The following is an 18,475-nucleotide window of genomic DNA, read 5'->3' as shown; positions in this document are numbered from 1 at the left end:
ATGCTACTGAAGTTAACATGCCAATTTAACAACCATTAAAATAAATAATTATTAAAAAAAAAAAACAACAACTAATTTCTATTCAAATGCCAAGTAACTGGAATGAGGGTCTCTAGAAATTGCTCTGCATTCCAGCTTCTTCGCTGTGCATGGAAGGCTATCACCTGAGGGAGACCAGTGAAGCCAATGCCAGTACTTGTCTTATTGCAAATTATGGTTGTGGAATTAGTCCACCAATCGATCTACTTACCTCATTAGTAGCCTCAACACCTCCCCCCTTCCTTTCATTCGTTCTCGTGCCATCACGCCCGTCGCAATAGGTGATTAAAAGGGTTAGGGAGGAGCAGAACAACTTTACTCGTCTCCCTGTGACGTAATTGTCTTTAAAAAAAAAAGCGTGAAAGGGGCGTGTACAGTATCCTTTCACTTTACGTCACTCACTACAACGCTTTAAACGTCTTGTTAACTGGGTGCAGCCGAAATTAGGCCTAACCTTCCAAACAACAAATTGCGCATGAATGTCTTTTTTTATCATGCTAGTTCCTCGGCCAATCCGCGCATGCGAAAGGGCATTTTCCGCATAAAATATTGAGTAGATAGATGGCAACTCGTTCATTAGGAAGAACAGCAAGGAAGGGGGTAAGGTTACGATGATGTCACGTATGAGTTCGACCCCATCAGTCAGCTAAGATAGCACCTTTAGGTCCCGACCTGCTTCACCTTCTTTATTCTCATAGTCACTGAAGGGATGATAAAAGGGTTTGAATCTCTCTTCCCGCAGAATGTTTTCTTTAAAAAATGGCCGGCATGTAAAAGCGAAAAAAGAAATGGAAAAAAAAAAAAGGAAGAGATGCCTTTGCTGTGTCTTTCTAGATATCGATTTTATGCTGCTACTATTTCAACAGAAATACAAAGTGTCAACTTACCTGTTTTAAAACATGGCAGCTTTTCTTATCGGTTGCCGTTGGCAAACATGGAAAATACTGATGACTCACATACTAGACAAAGCTAGATCAGCGTAGAGAAGGCTCTCTGTTATAAAACGAGTACGACCCGCTCAGGCCATTCCAAGTAAAATTTGCATTCTGCGCATAAAAAAAAAAAAATCGATATTGACTGAGGTTCCACAGAGGAAGAACTGTTTTTATATATATTTGAGAATGTTACACGAATTCAAGACGCATAAAAAAATATGGATGTCAAAATGTCACCAGAAAGATAAATATAAACTTTCGGCTGTGCAGTGTAAAGGATATTAAAACACACATCCAAAAATATAAGAATAAAATGTATCTTATTAAAACAAGTTATTGATATGTTTTCCTTTTATTCTTGTCTATCCAAGCTTTACACGAAATAAGTATTCTAAAACAACAGAGAGAACTTTAACTTGGTTCCTAAGAATTTATGCTGTACAAATTTATTAACAACTGAAAGAATTCGTTTCCCATCATCAGCAGAATATTCCTTCTTATCAGCCAGATAGCACATAATTGCTCAATTCTCCCACTAGGTGGCGATACAGCGCTTATCAACAGCAGTAATTCAGCTGTGTTGTGCGATTTCTGACACTACCGGGACTGGTAAGACAAAAACCGATTTTTTTGGTTAAAGTCATTAATGTCGTCCTGTAATGATTACGCTACTGAGGCCTTCTACTTGGTGCATACGAAGTAATCACCATCGGTTTGGCTTATCTGAAAGAACATGATGTATTTTAGCTGTCACTACGAGTCGGTTTTCGTTTTATTTGTAGGCTTAGGATTTTGATGGAAAGAGAGGAGTGTCCACGATTATTTTATCATTTTTATTTGCATTTTAAGCTTCATATTTAGCAGCACTACTTTATAATAAGCGGCAATCAACTCTTTTGTTCTTTATAGCTAGACTAAGACACTTAATTCAGTAAAATAAGTATAAACAAAATGCGATTAAAGTTACATTTTGATTATGGGAAAACTTTAAATATCTGAAATATACACGGTGATCGCACACACACAAATTTATGTGACTGCAGAACTTAAAACCAATAACTATTCTTCTGTGTTGCTTTGTACAAATTTAGATTTTTTTTGGTCTAGAGAGTGCTATAAACCAAACCAACGTTAATACTTATTAAGTGGTCTTTAAATGAGCCACGTCGTGCTTTACTTATCCAAATGACCCAATCGAAATTATTCAATATGGCTACGACTTTTTTTTTTTTTTTCCCTGCATACAATATGTTTCACGACTTTTCCTTGTCGCCCACAATTGAAATCATTTGTGAAACAAAAATATCAGAAATATTTTTCATTTAAGTTTAAATAGCTTAAATTTTCAAAAGAATTCTCTAAACATAAATTTCAAGAATACAATTTAAAATTTGTTCTCCAGTCAGTTCTTAATTTTTAAATTGGTTTAAATGTGTATCCCCCTCCAGATTGTTTAATTAAATAGTATTCAAATCCTTGTTCACAGGAAATGAAGAAAAAAAAAACTTAAAATATTATTTATTGAAAGAATAAGAAAACTTTATTTACACACACTGTTCTGTAATGCATTACTTTTTATCAGGGTTAAAATTTATCCCTAGCTCATGTATTTTCCTTTTTTTATTTTTATATACAACTTTCCCCATTACGTTAATAAAATGACCGACTCTGATAAACATTTTATTAACAACTTAATGTAAGCTTATTCTTTTAAGGATGAGTCTGTGATGAGTTTTCTGACTCCATAGAGATGTCCATCATAATAGTTTCCCTTCTACTGATGGATAATTTTATATTGTATTAACTCAACGCCAAGGCAATTAATGATTATGTAATCCACCACTTTTGACTTTGTTCAACCCCTGCGATTTTCATGGACTTTGCTTGCTACTGTTCAAAACTACTATAAGAAAACTATAAAACTACCATAAAAAAAAGCTTCTCCCCCCCTCCTCTACATATATTTCTATTCCATTAACAACAATAATTCAACAAATGGGCATTTCCTAGTGTTTTCACTGAAAACTCAGTAATAGTTACCAATACATGTAGCTTCACAGAAGCTGGTTGTAATAGCTATGCATTAACTGTACATTCATAAATTTTATAACTTCATTGGTTTATTCATTAAAACCTGTATGTATTCTTATTTGCCTTTTCATAGCAAATCATAAACAAGTCGGCATGGATCCATCAGATGATTGTTTTACCATAGTTCTATATTTTAAATGAGGCTAGTTAAGCAAATCTAATGTGCATCTTATTTAAACAGAAAAACTGATCATTCTTTTTATCTGCATGATAAAACTATTTTTTTTCTAATCAGTTATTTTTTTTTTTTATTGCACTACTTCCATTTATCTGTTTTTCATGACCTTCTCAATCTAAGTATTCTGGATATGAAATCAAAAGGACACCAATAAAATAATGCATTTCCTTTAATTAATTTCAAAAGTATAACAGTTTTTGTGTTGCACATAAGACTCGTTATATATAAATAAATAATACTACTGTGAACCACTGATAAAAACAGTGGTTTTAGCAGTGTAAAATCTTAGCAAGGATCCATCAGATGATTTCTTCCTCAGCAGTTCTACATTTATGACCATTATTTGATATTCTGCCTGGGTTGAGTTCAAATACTTTGAGAGGATATAATTATTGTTTGACACTTCCAGGGAGTCCAAGGACTCCTCGAAGGGAAAAAAAAACCAGTATTCCCATGCTAGGAATTGAACCTGGGCCTCCTGGGTGAGAGCCAGGTATCTTAACCATTAGACCACATGGGAACATGCTTCACCATTTCTGGTATTGACATTTGGAAATAACTATATATACATTAGCAATTGTTGAGAAAAACAGAAAATTTATAATTAATCAACTAAACCCGCATAGTAAAAAAAAAAAAAATTAATTATGATATTACATATTTTATTAATTTGTTAATTGTGCTAAGATGTGGATATCTTATGGTCTCAAACAGGTTATAAAAAATTGAAATAAATAATTATTATTATGTGACACCTCCAGGGAGTCCAAAGACTCATTGAGGGAGAGTATGCCAACACCATCGAACGATTAAAAAGTGTGGTTAGTAGTGGGAAGGGGTTCCAACTACTAACCACACTCAAACTAGCTTAACTTTTTGCAAGCCATTAGTAGCAGAGGCTCGGCCAAGCTTTGCTCTTATACAAAATGCTAAGTAATCACTCAGTAATTACTAAATCACTTAAGGAATTGACAACATACATAAGAATATACATTAAATTACACTTTAATAAATATTTCCGATATTTCGGCAACGTCACCATCTTCAAAAGGAACTTACAAAAAAAGGCATGTGCACATAAGCACTACAACACAGTAACTGAGAATGAAGCGATTAAGCTATTGTTCTTTTCATCTTCATCACTTCATTCTCAGTTACTGTGTTGTAGTGCTTACGTGCACGTGCCTTTTTTTGTAAGTTCCTTTTGAAGATGGCAACGTGACTTTGCCGAAATATCGGAAATATTTATTAAAGTGTAATTTAATTTATATTCTTATGTATGTTGTTAATTCCTAAAGTGATTTAGTGATGCATAACCAACGTATAAGCTTGTCTACGAGAATCACTCAGTAATTGTTAGTAAACAAGCTTCATTCTGATATTTGAATTCTAGACAAAAATAGGTTAAGGAATATAAGAAATAAGTGCACTTAAAGTGAAGTTTATTTACTTGCTCTAAATATTATTATTATTATCTTTTGAGACCTCCAGGGAATCAAGGACTCATCGAGGGAGGCTGTAAATTACCCAACCCAGCTATCATACCTTCCCTTAAATTCATTTACACTTGATGCACTCACTACTCCTAAGGGCAAATTATTCCACTCACTCACTGCTCTCTGGGAGAAAAACCTAGCTCTTACCCCTTTCTTGACTGAGAACAACCTTAACTTCCATGGATGCCTTCGTGTTCTCTCCCTGCCTTCCATATAATGAAAAATTTCATCCTTTGAAATGCTATAACACCCATTCAAAAGTTTATATCATATCATATCATACCTCTATCATATCACCTCTCTTTCTCCTGTTAACCAGAGTCCAATCCACATACTTGCAATCTGTCCTCATAATCTAAATCCCATAATCCAGATATAATCTTTGTAACTCTTCTTTGCACCCTTTCCACAGCATCTTTATTCCCCTTGGAACCTGGGAGACCAAATCTGTGCACATTAATCCAGGTGTGGTCTTATCAAAGCCTTATAAAGAGACAAAATTACTCCTTATCCTTACATGTCAAAGTTCACTTCAACATAGCAATTATCCTCTAAGTTGTATTTGCAACTTTTGCTATGTGACCTTTAAACTTGAAATTCTTATTCACCAATATACCAAGATCCCTTGCCTCTTCAGTTTCTTGTAGCATAACTCTGCTAATATATGTAAATACTAATAATATAGTACTAGTTTAAGGTTTTAGGCTTAAGCTATGTCCAAATAATTAAGCATAGTATATTCTAGTTTAGATATACAATACATAAATTAATATAAAATATAAGCATGCTAGTTTAAATTTTTTTTTTATTTTTAATATGTTGTACTGATGATCTCTTTATAAGAATATTTAAAAAAAAACACATTAAATTAAGATGTTTTATTTATGAAGTATAAAAATGATAACCAATATTTAAGGAATTGACAGCGTATACTAGAAATATAAATTAAATAAACTTTAATATATACTTTCCGATATTTCGGCAAACGTCACGTTGCCATCTTCTTGGGAACTTAATACAAAGACACGTGCACACAAGTACTACATAACAGCAAATGAGAACTGAAGCTAGGAAGCTAACGTTTTCCTAAAGTCCTGATGGTGCCCCCTGGTGGGCTATATTGGTGGTTCTTGGCCTTTGGGCTGAAGTTCTTCTGATAATTGTTTCCCAAATTTGGGGCAGTCTCGTGCATCCAAATTTGTTGAGGTTTGGCATGTTCCTAAGGACTGAGGCTGATTTCAAGTATGAAAGACTATTCATGGAATCAGCCTCAGCCCTTAGGAACATGCCAAACCTCAACAAATTTGGATGCACGAGACTGCCCCAAATTTGGGAAAAAATTATCAGAAGAACTTCAGCCCAAAGGCCAAGAACTACCAATATAGCCTGCCAGGGGGCACCATCAGGACTTTAGGAAAACGTTAGCTTCCTAGCTTCAGTTCTCATTTGCTGTTATGTAGTACTTGTGTGCACGTGTCTTTGTATTAAGTTCCCAAGAAGATGGCAACGTGACGTTTGCCGAAATATCGGAAAGTATATATTAAAGTTTATTTAATTTATATTTCTAGTATACGCTGTCAATTCCTTAAATATTGGTTATCATGTTTAACCAGCATATAAGCCTCTCAACAAGAAGTATAAAAAGTTATTGAAATCCATTTAAAAAACATATTTGATTTCAGCATAGTAGAAATAATGTAGATAATCAGCAATAAAAAATTGTTAAAGCTCAAAGTGTTCTGCATTGGAAAAGATTATACAGCATAAATTAAAAAAAAAATAATGTTCACAGTCTGAAGTTTTGGATTATTATTCCACTTTTTGCTTACATGCACAAATCAAAATCTTACTTTACTGCCAATGACTAAATTTTTGTCTAATTTGAATTAGTGCCATAGCTTTTTTTTTTGTCTTGAATAAGATTGAAATAGAGATGCTGATGCATATCTATACATTTTAAATATATTTGTTATTTTTAAATACATAGATTATAAATAATTTCCATTGCTTGGTTTAAAACCACCATCTTGTTTAATAGAACTCTGAAAGGCTTTTTTTTTGGAGGGGGATCAATTTGATGTCTAAAGAGGATTATCAAATTCTTACCTCACATGTGGTAGCAAAATGTTGCTGCAGATTTCCAGCCTTTCATGGATTGGATCAACTTAAAATAAATTTTGCAACTTATTCTGCAGTTAGTGCTGTACTTTACCATTAATTCTCTATACATTGCATACAGATTTCTCATTACATGCACTAGTAAAACTCATTTTATTCTTCATTTCTTCATTCAGCTTTGTGTAGGTGAATGTAATAGTAATAGCAAGATTAATTTCTGTTTGGAAGTACCATTTCATGGTCCTCCCTATACTTCTTCCCTATTACTAGCAGTCCTAGTAAACATATGTCCTTTCAAAGCCACGATTACTACTTTCTTGTTTGCATTGAATAGGCATACTTTTGATACACGTAACAATACTCTAAGTGTTGTCTTTTCTGTTATGTTTTTTGTATGTATTTCACATCTTCACCTGAGTGTTAAGTTTAATAGCCTGTTACTACCATATAACTTGGTTCTGGAGAAACCTAACTAATGCTAAGAAAGAGTTAATCCTATCTGTATAGTCTGTTGCATTTCAATTGTTTGTATTCTCTGGTTGGTTTGTCTCTTGTGGGATGAACAACTCCAATTCTCTCTCACCCCTGTATGAGATTGGATAATTCACCTTCACTTAAAAGGATCCTAAACAGGATCCCAGCTCAAATCTTTCCATTTAAAGAGTAACATAATTACCAGTTGAGCTATAGAGACTACACTATATTTATCTTTATATATTTTATTTATATTTATGTAGCATATGAGTTGGAAACATCTGAGTTTGAATTCATCTAGGATTCTGAAACATTCTAGGACACAACCTTTTATAAGAGTAACTTTTCAGAGTTATCTTGTTTCATAAGAGACTGACGGGAATGACTTCTAGAAATTCAATTTTTTATTCAGTAAGACAAACAAACTTGTCAAAAATTACATGCAATTAACTCTGAGGACAGAATTATTTATTATTATTATTATTCCTGATACCTCCAAGGAGTCCGAAGACTCATCGCGGGAGGACATCTTCAACTCTCTCTACACCTTACCTCTACTACGAATCAACGCCATCTACCGCCCACCTCCAACACCACCACAACTAGTAATTTTTTTTGTCTGTAAATTGCGTGTGTTCTGAAGGGCCGATTTGTATGTATGCGGGATGAAAAACCCGAGTTTCCGGGATAAAAAACCCTGCTACCTCCGTATGAGATCGGCTAACTCACCATCGATTGAAATCGACCAGATAAAGATTCCTCCCGTCGCGACGAGAATCGAACTTAGGCCTATTCCAATCGAAGGGCGCAATGTACCATCGTTCTTCCAATTGCGCTACGGAGGCGCTTATTCATTCAATTCATTCATTCAATTAATTATGATAGAACTACTGTCATAGCATTAAGGTTTTTTCTATAAAGCTAAGTTCCTTGCCCATGACATGCTGTTTAACCTAACATGTTAAGGGAAAGATGAAAGTTATTAACAGTTTTATAGTTTTATATATATATATATATATATTTATATATATCATCATCATCATAAGTATCAAGGATTTAGGCCTAGCATGGCCTGTTCCGGCCTTAGAAGTCATCGTTGAATCATTTAAGAGGACGTCCTGGTTTTCTTTTTCCTAATGGCTTGTACTTTAAGGCTTGTTATATATATATATATATATATATATATATATATTCTCTCATTTTTTTTTACACTGTATATTTGCTACCAGATTACGATAGTTCTTAATTGTTTGTATTGTAAATCCTGTAATTAGTCTTAGTTTAAGTTTCATGTTATCAAGCTATTTCTTTTTTAAGATTTAAATAAATTTTATGGTAATTTTATTGGACTTATAGCTCTGTTGTAATAAATAATATGAGAACTAGGAAGTAATGAAAAATGAAACTTGGAATGGATTTAGATAATCAGCTAGTGGATTAGAGATAGTGGGCTATCTGACATATCAAAGGGTTGTGTAATAGGGAATGCTGATATGGTAGAGAAAAGTAAAAAATGTGCACACTTTGTGCAGTTTAACAGTTGCACCAAAAAAAAAAAAAAATCCAAATTATTATTATGTGACACCTCCAAGGAGTCCAAAGACTCATCGAGGGAGGGCACCTACTCTGTAACTGTCCATCTCCATCAGCTACTGTGAACTGCATCATCTACACCAATGGCATCTACTGCTCACCACCATGACTAATATTTTCACAGACAATCACAAACATCCATGCCTACGCATGGATTTGAACCTGCATCCTTTTGGCTGGTGAGCAGATATGCCAACCATTTGGCCAACCAGGCCAGCAAAACTTCTTCTGGTTGGCAAGTAGAGTTGAGGTGATGATGCTCTTTCTTTGGGTGGTTTAGCACTGAGGAGTGAAACATCACTTTCACTGAGCTACACAGGCTCCCTGTGTAGAAAACTTGCCTCCTGTCAAATGGCAGTTAAACTTTCTAATTACTTGCAGTGCCATTGTAATCTCTAGCTGTTATTGTAATGAAAGCTGTTTGTTTTCCTATATTGTAATATCTTCTTTATTCTTTATTAGCAGTGCGTGCTTTTTCTCTCGTTATCTTTCTTACTTATTCTATTGCATATTATGTTTATCTACCTTTCGCACTACAAGTTTTATGCCTATTGATACTCGAAAATTTATTTGATAAGACTGTGCCACCAGCATCTTTTAATTGGCATAAGACTCAGTAATACAGCCAGTTGATTTCTCTCTCTCTCTTTCTCTAACACAAATTCCTTCAGTAAAACTTTACACAAACAGTCGTGGTCTATTTGCACTTAACTATACGCTTCGGCTATTGGTTTCCCGCTCACAAGTCCGATTATTTTTAGGAACAGTACATTGTAAAGTAAACAATCAGGCGGCACTGTATTGACATATAATAAAAACATTTATTTACAATAAAAAAACGAAGTACGTTAAATAAGTGATATGAAGGTAACTTTCTCTCTCTACCTATCCTTATATACTTTTGGTATAAAGAAACAAATTTTCCCTTTTCAATATTAAATGACTATACAATGTAATCATTTTGTTGCTTCTCTGTTTAAAAAAATCAAATTGCCGAGACTAATTTACTCATAAAGAGATTAGCTAGCTATGGCAAGTTATCTTACAATTTATATTCCAGTTAACAACAAATCAAAGGACTCTCTTATAGATATTTCTTATTACTATTTCCTATCAGTCCATCTAAGACATATCTCCTAAATTACAAGAAGAATGTACATTAAAGGATGTAATACACTTACAGAGGCTCTTTGTCACGACACCTTTCAAAAGTCCTGCATCAAATGGTTTTTTTCTTATCTCAGGCCTTAGGTTTCTATCCGGAGAGTCTTGTTTCATGGGCCGCTTCGTCGAAAAAATCAGCGGGTCTTAGACTGCAATCTTCCCGGTGCTCAAAAGTTCAGGTGAGAAATTTCAGCATACAGGCTTGAAGATCATTCTGCGGCTGGTACTTGGCATTGCATTGGCTGTTCTCCCAATTTTTCCTCTGGGTCCGACTGCTTCTAATTCTCTGCCGACTGCCTATGGCTCTCTTCGGTAACAGCGCTTCACCTCTGCTCTCTCGGCAACTGAATCTCGGCTCTCCTCTGTCAGCAACTGGACCTCACCTCTTCTCTCTCGGCAACTGGACCTGGACTCTCCTCTGTCGACAACTGGACCTGGACTCCCCTCTGTCGACAACTGGACCTCGCTTCTTCCCCTTTTGGTAACTGGGCCTCACCTCTCCTCGTTCTCTGCCACCACTGTTCTAGTTCCGACCTCCAGGTCGGAACCAGAGCAGTGGCGAACCAAATCTTCTGGTTCCGACTGCCTCTTCTGCTTAGTAACTGGGGCCTCGTCTCTCCTTTCGATGTTCAACTCAGTCCCCTTTTATTTTCGCCTTCTCATCTTCTCATCACCGAGGGTTGTAAACCCCGAAGAAATTGGCAGTTCTCCTTGATCTTTTTGTTAAGGCCGACCCGTTCTTTTTTCTCCTCCGTGCACTCTATTTTTCTTTGCCGGGCAGCAGAAACTTCTCTGAAACTAGCAGATCTCTTTGATACTAGCTTTGAGGGTGTTCGTGTGCAGAGCTGGCAAACAACTTTCTCACACACTCAATTGCAAACAACTTTCTTGTACTCCTATACATAGCTATTATACAAAGTTCCAATGGAAAAGCATTGCCTTTGTTTTTGACATGCTAGAAACTTTAAATAAAACAGTAAATACAATCAATTCCCATAGGGTTATTTACAATAATATTTAGCATAAAACATATAGACAAACAAGGTTATTTTTGCAACAGTTTCATGAGACTTGACCTCTGTAAAAATCGATGTAAAGCGCTTTGGTATTTCTAAGCTACATCGAGTTTTTATGCCATTGAGTGAAACTTCTACCCTTTTATGCTCCAGACATCAAGCTTGTAACAATACTTGAGAATAAAGTGAACCTTTGTCATCATTCATATTCTCCAATTCCTGCATACGTTAGAACACATACACAACCTTCCACAATGACAAATGGTGAGAACTCATTTCATGTCCCCTAGCTTTTTGTTGGAAAGAAATAAGCATCCTGAATAGCTTAGACACCAAATCTTCTGGTGATATCCTAATGATATTCTTCCAATTGTTATTAAAACATGCTCCACAATTCCCATCCATTCTATTTCGTCTCAGTATTTCTTACTCATCTAGCATCTACCCTATAGTATAAAGCAAGCTCATATTTAGCCTGTTTCGATAAAGGGCAATAAAACTCAGCCAAGGAACTGATATATAACTCTCACCTCAGTTCTTTAAAAATTCATGACGATTTCCAACAGCTAAATTTTTCACCTTCTGAAGGCCTACCAGCTTATTAGTGACCAACAATGTGGATTCTGCTGCTCTCATCCACAGCAAATATCTTTGATCAATTGAAGCCACGAAAATGTTTGGAGAAACATAGGATTTTTTTTTTTTGTTAATCTCACCTATGAAAAGTTGTGAGTAGTATATTCATATTAGTACCATGGTGGATTAAGGGTCTGAAAATTATCTGAAAATCCTACTCCGTAGGCCAAATACGAAAATTTTTCAAGCCACTTCGGGCCTCCAATATGTATAGCAGTGGTTGTTACTGAATGAAATTCATCTATTACCTATCATGCCCAAGATGGAATTCAAACCTGTTCTCTCTCTCTCTCTCTCATGGTTAGAGAGTGGTTTTACTATTCACTCACACAACCAGTCCCACAAAAAACGGAAAAAAAATGGTTGCTTTGACATTCATTTCCAGGACATGATCAAATCTGGTATATATGCCCATCACCAGACTACAATCCTATAATCTGCCTTCTATCCTTCACAATTTAATATTATAGTTACATGTTATTGTAGATGGCTTCCTCCCCTTAGATTTCTTTACCATTGTCAGAATATCTCATAGCTCTGAACCTCCATTCATTCTATTCTGTTCTATTAAAAAAATTCTATCCAAATCTTTGCTGATGACATTCTTCATCATTTGATAAACATAGTTTACAAATGTTATAAGCTACAAGATCATAACAACTGATCCTAAGTTCTGATTACTTTGCCATTCTCATTTGATTTTGATGATAGTTGTTGGAAAGACTGGGATTCAAATTTCATTCAAGATAAAGAACTTTACAAGGACTTTTCACCTGATGGTGAATGAGCCAGTCTTTCAGCATTACCAAAACACTGCCCTCGCCTATCTCTCAGAAAGATCGCACCTCACTTCCTCTTAGTTTGGTAACACCCAGATCTCCAAACCCAATTAGATATCTTCTCTTGGACTGATTTACACCTCTTTCTTCCTTGGTACAAACACATTGCAACCTCTTCAGCCTCCGAAAAATGTGTGCTCTTCCATTCAAGACATTTTTAATCAGCCCAAACTTAGAGGCCTTCTTTAATATTTTGGTTGATGGCCAGAAAATCATCCTAAACATGCTTTAACTGTTAGCCAAGTTGATAGAGTATTTTAGACATTCATGTCTCCCAGTCTCAGTAGTAATGACTGACTTTTGGGGACATTCATTTGTGAATGTCTTTAGCTTGCATATGAATTTTAGTCTCTTAGTTGGGACCACTGCCCTATTTAAACCATTTCAGGCTTCTTAGAGCAAGAGACCTCAAGTAGCTTGAAAAAGCTCCATGTTTGGTCTGTAGCATAATGCAGAGTTTTCATAGCTGACCACATTATCTATTAGCCCACCTATGATACTAAGCCTTTCCATGGGTGGCATGCACATTAAAAAAAAAAAAAAAAAAAACTTTCCAGTAGAGGATAATCCAGTTAATTGATCTTTGAGTTTTACTAATTACTCTCTCACTGATATTCTTTTCCTATCTTATTCCACTGATATAGGTATTTTCATGGGAAATGTTCTGCTGTACTGTCCATTATTCCTCTACAGCTGCTAGTCAATATTCATTTACTGTGTAGCTTCAAGCATACCACATCAGCTCTTTCTCTTCATCTGTTTCTGTGTTTTTGAAGGTCTCTTTCACATGCACGATCTTCTTCAGACTAGAACCTGTAGCTGTTAAAAATGCAGATTTCTACGTTCTTAAAACACATACAGTGTGTGAGCTGATTTGTAGGTGTGCTGTAGATGCAATCTTTCATATGCACTTATTGTATAGATGATACTAAAAAAATGCAAAGTTGGGTGAGTTTTTAGAATGATGTTAATGGAGATTCTCTTCAGGAGGATTTGAGTAGGTAAGCAAGTGAACAGATGAGTTGGAGATACCACTTTAAAGTTGCTGAGTATATGAATTTACATTTCAGTCAACAATTAAAGGTAGAACTAAGCAGTGGTCAGAAGGTTGATTGATGGGGAAAGATGCTGTGTTGCTCACATTATGTGTATGCCTTGTTAGATTCATTTTTCTGTCCATCTTTCTGTATACAAACTGCTCTCCCTTGGCAGATCATTAATTTTTCAATAATTAGTATCATTCACATTTGTGCTATCTCAGGTTTAATTAATTTTTTAGACCAAAATTAACCACTATGATTAAGTAAATCTACTCTTGTTAGATGGAATTCATTAAAATTGGGTATTTAGGAACCTCATTTACTCAGTTTTAATTGAATTGCTTTTAGTGGCAAATTAAATAAGTCAAAATTACATATTTGCCTTTTATGAATGACAGTAAATAAAGTCTGTAGTGAATAAGTCAAAAACGACTATGTTAAACTGATATAATAAATGACCAGAGGTCATTTCCAAACTTGTTTGCATTAGATCTACACATGAATGGTTGCCCAAAAATATACTATAGATTTGGTTGTATTCAATTGTAAGTTGATTGTATGGTACACTTAGTACTGGAATTGTGTCCACTTTATTGAATGTGAGTTATTTAGATTATTACAAAGCAGCAAAGGCTATAAAGTGAGTGCATTCTTTATGTAAATTGTTTCCCTGGCAGACTGCATGTTTTTTGGGAAGGAAAACCCTGGTACCTCCATATGAGAATAACTAAAGTGACTTTTAGTTAAAAACTTGTTAAATTGTCCTGCTGTAGTACAATGAAACAATTGGACCTAGGTCTCCAGTCAAAAGGCTTTATTGTTACTAATTGCACTGTATTTAATAAATGTGCTGTGTGCAGTAAGTAGGATATTGGCATTGCCTCTCTTATGCTGTCCTTGCCATGGTTTGGGTCAAATTTGCAGCACATCATTGAAAAAGAAAAGGCATTATCCACTTGACTACCACCTGACATATTCAGTATAATGAAAAAATTATGCTGAAAAATCTGCACATTGTGCAGATCTTTTTGCTTAGAAGGGAGGAGGATCAAAATCCATTTATTATACACTACACAGAAAGTAGTCAGCGGACACCCCATGGGAAAAGTGCATTGTGCCATGTAATGAGTCACTTGTTTGTATCTGGTATAAATTAGAGGAATGTGATGCTCCCAAGTCAGTGCAAATGTCCAGATGAAATGATTACGAGAAGAGAACTGACAGATGTTTGAAACATGATAGGATGCCATATTGCAGGCCTATCTGTTCAGCAAACTGGGCCAATCCAGGTTAATAATCAGTGATACTATACTGAGATGAAAGTGCAGGGAGTCAACTGCAATTGCTGCCTGCAGTGGATGACCGATCGCACTCATCAAATGGAAAACGAGGCTGCACAAAACATTCAGGACTGATGCTCACAACATCCATTTTCATGGTAGGACCACAATATGCAAGCCTCACATTACCCGAACCAACATGCAGCATCATCTTGTGGTGCAAAGAGCATGTACAGTGGGATGTGAAAGCTTTGAAAATTGTGTTGCGGAGTCATGAATCACACTGCACCCTCTACATAGCAGATGGACTGGTGTGGTGGATGCTGGTGAACATCTCTTACCAGAGTGCATAACCCCAACTATGAAAATTGGAGGAGGTGGTGTGATATTATGGTCCTGTTTTTTCTAGTTTGGCCTTGGACCTGTTTGTGGTGCATGAATATTGAACTCAGAGAGGTATCTGAACATTCTAGATAATGCAGTGCTTCCTACTTTATAGCATTTTCTATGGAACTGACCATTGTCTCTTTAAGAAAAACAATGCACTGTCATAAGGTTGCTGCTTAACTGCATAGTTTGTGGACATGCCATCACCACGCTTGACTGGCCTCCACAGAGTCCTGGTCTCAATCCTATTGAACATCTGTGGGATGTACTGAAGCATTGGGGTGAGGTCAAGGGACATCCACCTAACAAACTCCAGGATCTCATTACATGCCTACAGGAATTGGAAGTTTTTCCACTAAAAGATACCAAGAAATTATATACTTGGTTTAATCCTTCATCCAAGTGTAAGCAAACATAGTTTGCACCTGAAGTATTTTCAGGACTGGGACAACTGTGTATGGAAGTTAATGACTTCACATCACTTGCCTTAGTACCCCATAATGCAAAGCACATATCATTACGGACATGTATAATGCCATGTATTATAGGAAGGGTCATTACCCAGACCAGTTTCGCCCTCTGTTGTGGTCTCATCAGTGGGATCCAGACCTAGAGATGATACTAAGGTTTAAGTAATGCAGAAGTCATATTTCATATACAAGTAGCCAGGTATCGCACTTTATTATTAAAATACTCCGGATTAGAGATAATTGTTGGAAGTTTTTCCACTTGGTTAAACTACAAATTAAAGATACTAAGAAATTATATACTTGGTTTAATCCTTTATCCAAGTGTAATGAAGTGTAAGAAGTGATGTGAAGTCATTAGCTTCTATATGCGAGTTGCCCCAGTCCTGAAAATACTTCAGGTGCAAACTTTGTTTGCTTACACTTGGATAAAGGATTAAACCGAGTATATAATTTCTTGGTATCTTTAATTTATCATATAACAAAATGGAAAAACTTCCAATAACTCTCTCTAATCCAGAGTATTTTAATAATAAGGTGTGGCACCTTTTGGCTACTCGTATATGAAAATATACGAGTAGCCTTAGTCTGGCTCTCACTGATGAGACCTGAAAGGTTGAAACCGGTCTGGTAGTGATCCTTCCCATAATGCATAGCATTATACATGTCCATAAGGATATGTGCTTTGCATTATGGGATTCTAAGGCAAGTGATGTGAAGTCATTAGCTTCTATATACGAGTTTTCCCAGTCCTGAAAATACTTCAGGTGCAAATTTTGTTTGCTTACATCGGATAAAGGATTAAACCAAGTATATAATTTCTTTACCTTTAATTTATAATGCCTACAAGAAGAATGGTCTAAAATTCCCACTGATCACTATTGTTGAAAGTCTGCTGCTGTCATTACAGCAAATGGAGGTCTTACATCTTATTAAGGTGAGAGTTGGGTTATTTGTTCCTCACACTGGTGTCCATTGATTTCTTTCCAAGCAGCGTATATGCTACAGTATAGAAATGTTCATATGACTACAAAATCAGTTAAAATGACATAAGTATTGTTTCCCATTTATGCAGGACTGCTTAAAATATTAAAAAGATTAACATGTATACAAGAAATTTTGTGTTTTGTAGGGTTCTGGTAATTCAATTTATTTGTTATCATGTGCACAGTGGTGTGGTTTCATTTGCTAATTTGTATGATCATAGCAAGGAAATGTTCAGTTAGATTAATGCTAGGGTTTAGATTTAGGTGTTTCGGGTCTAATATCTCCAAAGATTCCCAAATTATTCTTTTTTGTTAAAGCAGTTTAATTTTAAAATACTTCTGTAGAACTTGATGTTCCTCTGTTGCATCATTATTTATGTTACTGAAGATGACACATAATGATAGTGCTGTGGCCTAATTTCAGTTTTTTTCTGTGCCTTTAATGTACTTTTTAAATGTGCTATTCAATAAATGTCTGTCAGTAGTTATGTGTCTTGTAGTTGCATAAATTCTTGGATATTTGAGAGGATTTTTATTATTAACATTTGACCTCCATGGAGTCAGACTCATCGTGAGAGGTACTCACTATTGCATACAATGCTCATCCAACCAGGTCTTAAACTGATTCAATGTGTCCACATTCACAACACACTAAGGAATGCATTCCACTCCATGCAAAAAACCTGCTTCTCATTCCTTTGCTCACACCCTCCTTATACAGTTTCATCAATAGTCTCTGTTCTACTCCCCTCTCCCATTTTATGAAAAATCTCTTTCATGTCTACCTGATAACAACCTCTGACCAGCTTATATGTCTCAATCATATCCCTCCTATTCATGAGGCTCTGCAACTTACATTCCCTCAATCTGTCCTTGTACTCCACATTTCAAAGACCACTGACTACCTTTGTGAATCTTCTCTGTATCCTTTCCAACATATCCTTGATATACTCAATCTTCATACACACATTCACTGCCACTTGCAACATTCACTCTCTCTCTGTGCTATGTCTCTCTGTCCACCCGAGCTCCCCCCATTTCCCTGTTCCTCTTGTATTCCTGTCTCTCTCTTCCTCTCTCCCATTACTACTGTTTCCACTGCCAAGCACTTTTGTCACTTCAGTACCACTCTCCTGATTTTTCTCTTCATTTTTTCCTTCTGATCTCTGGCATGTATCACACACTGTTCTTCCATGCACTATACTTTCATCCAGCAACACTTTCTCCAGCACACTCACTCCAAAGCAATTTAAATGCAACCCATCATGCCTGTATAATTTCATTCTTCCCTCAAACACATGCCATACATCTACAAACTCCACTCCCTTCTCACACAGCCTTCTCCGCCAGCATACCATTCATGAATTTGGCTCTCCGTTGCAACTCATCATCATACCTGGGCAACACACTGACAACCTTTCCTACTACACTGTTATCTTTCGCTCTTCTCAATAGTCTCTTGATATTTGTCCTCACATCCTTCTTATGTCCAGTTAGATCATTTGTCCCTACAATCGCAACTAACTCTCTTGTTCATTTCTTTCTCATGTCCAACGCCTTAATTATTGTACTCATTCTCCCACCTGTATAGCAGACATTATGGACTCTGTCAGTAACTCGCCCTCTAATTATGGAATCTCTATATACTGCTATCCTGGAATCACTTGTCACTTTTACTCTTTGTTCTTTCATTCTGTTTTCTTGCATACTTTCATTAGTTTCCACTAGATGAAAGA

The 18,475-nt window shown here is 35.8% G+C and overlaps 1 protein-coding gene and 1 non-coding gene across 2 annotated transcripts in view; one reads left to right on the top strand and one right to left on the bottom strand.

Annotated features, from left to right (window-relative positions):
- Positions 1-1,516: 1,516 nt before the first annotated feature.
- The window catches only part of LOC150096937 (protein-L-histidine N-pros-methyltransferase), a 335,127-nt gene continuing 318,168 nt past the window's right edge, over positions 1,517-18,475 (top strand). The window contains exon 1 of the mRNA XM_090408434.1: positions 1,517-1,583. The gene's annotated coding sequence lies outside the window, so the exon portion shown is untranslated. The remainder of the gene's footprint in view (positions 1,584-18,475) is intronic.
- On the bottom strand, positions 3,692-3,763 carry TRNAE-CUC (transfer RNA glutamic acid (anticodon CUC)). Its single transcript has one exon. It is a non-coding gene; the product is annotated as a tRNA-Glu (tRNA).

The sequence above is a fragment of the Typopeltis vanoorti genome, chromosome 18 (assembly GCF_054136105.1).
Source record: "Typopeltis vanoorti isolate ZY-2024b chromosome 18, IOZ_Tvanoo_1.0, whole genome shotgun sequence".
Taxonomy (NCBI): domain Eukaryota; kingdom Metazoa; phylum Arthropoda; class Arachnida; order Uropygi; family Thelyphonidae; genus Typopeltis; species Typopeltis vanoorti.
The sequence above is the reverse complement of the archived record's forward strand: the minus strand, read 5'-3'. Positions and strand labels throughout refer to the sequence as shown.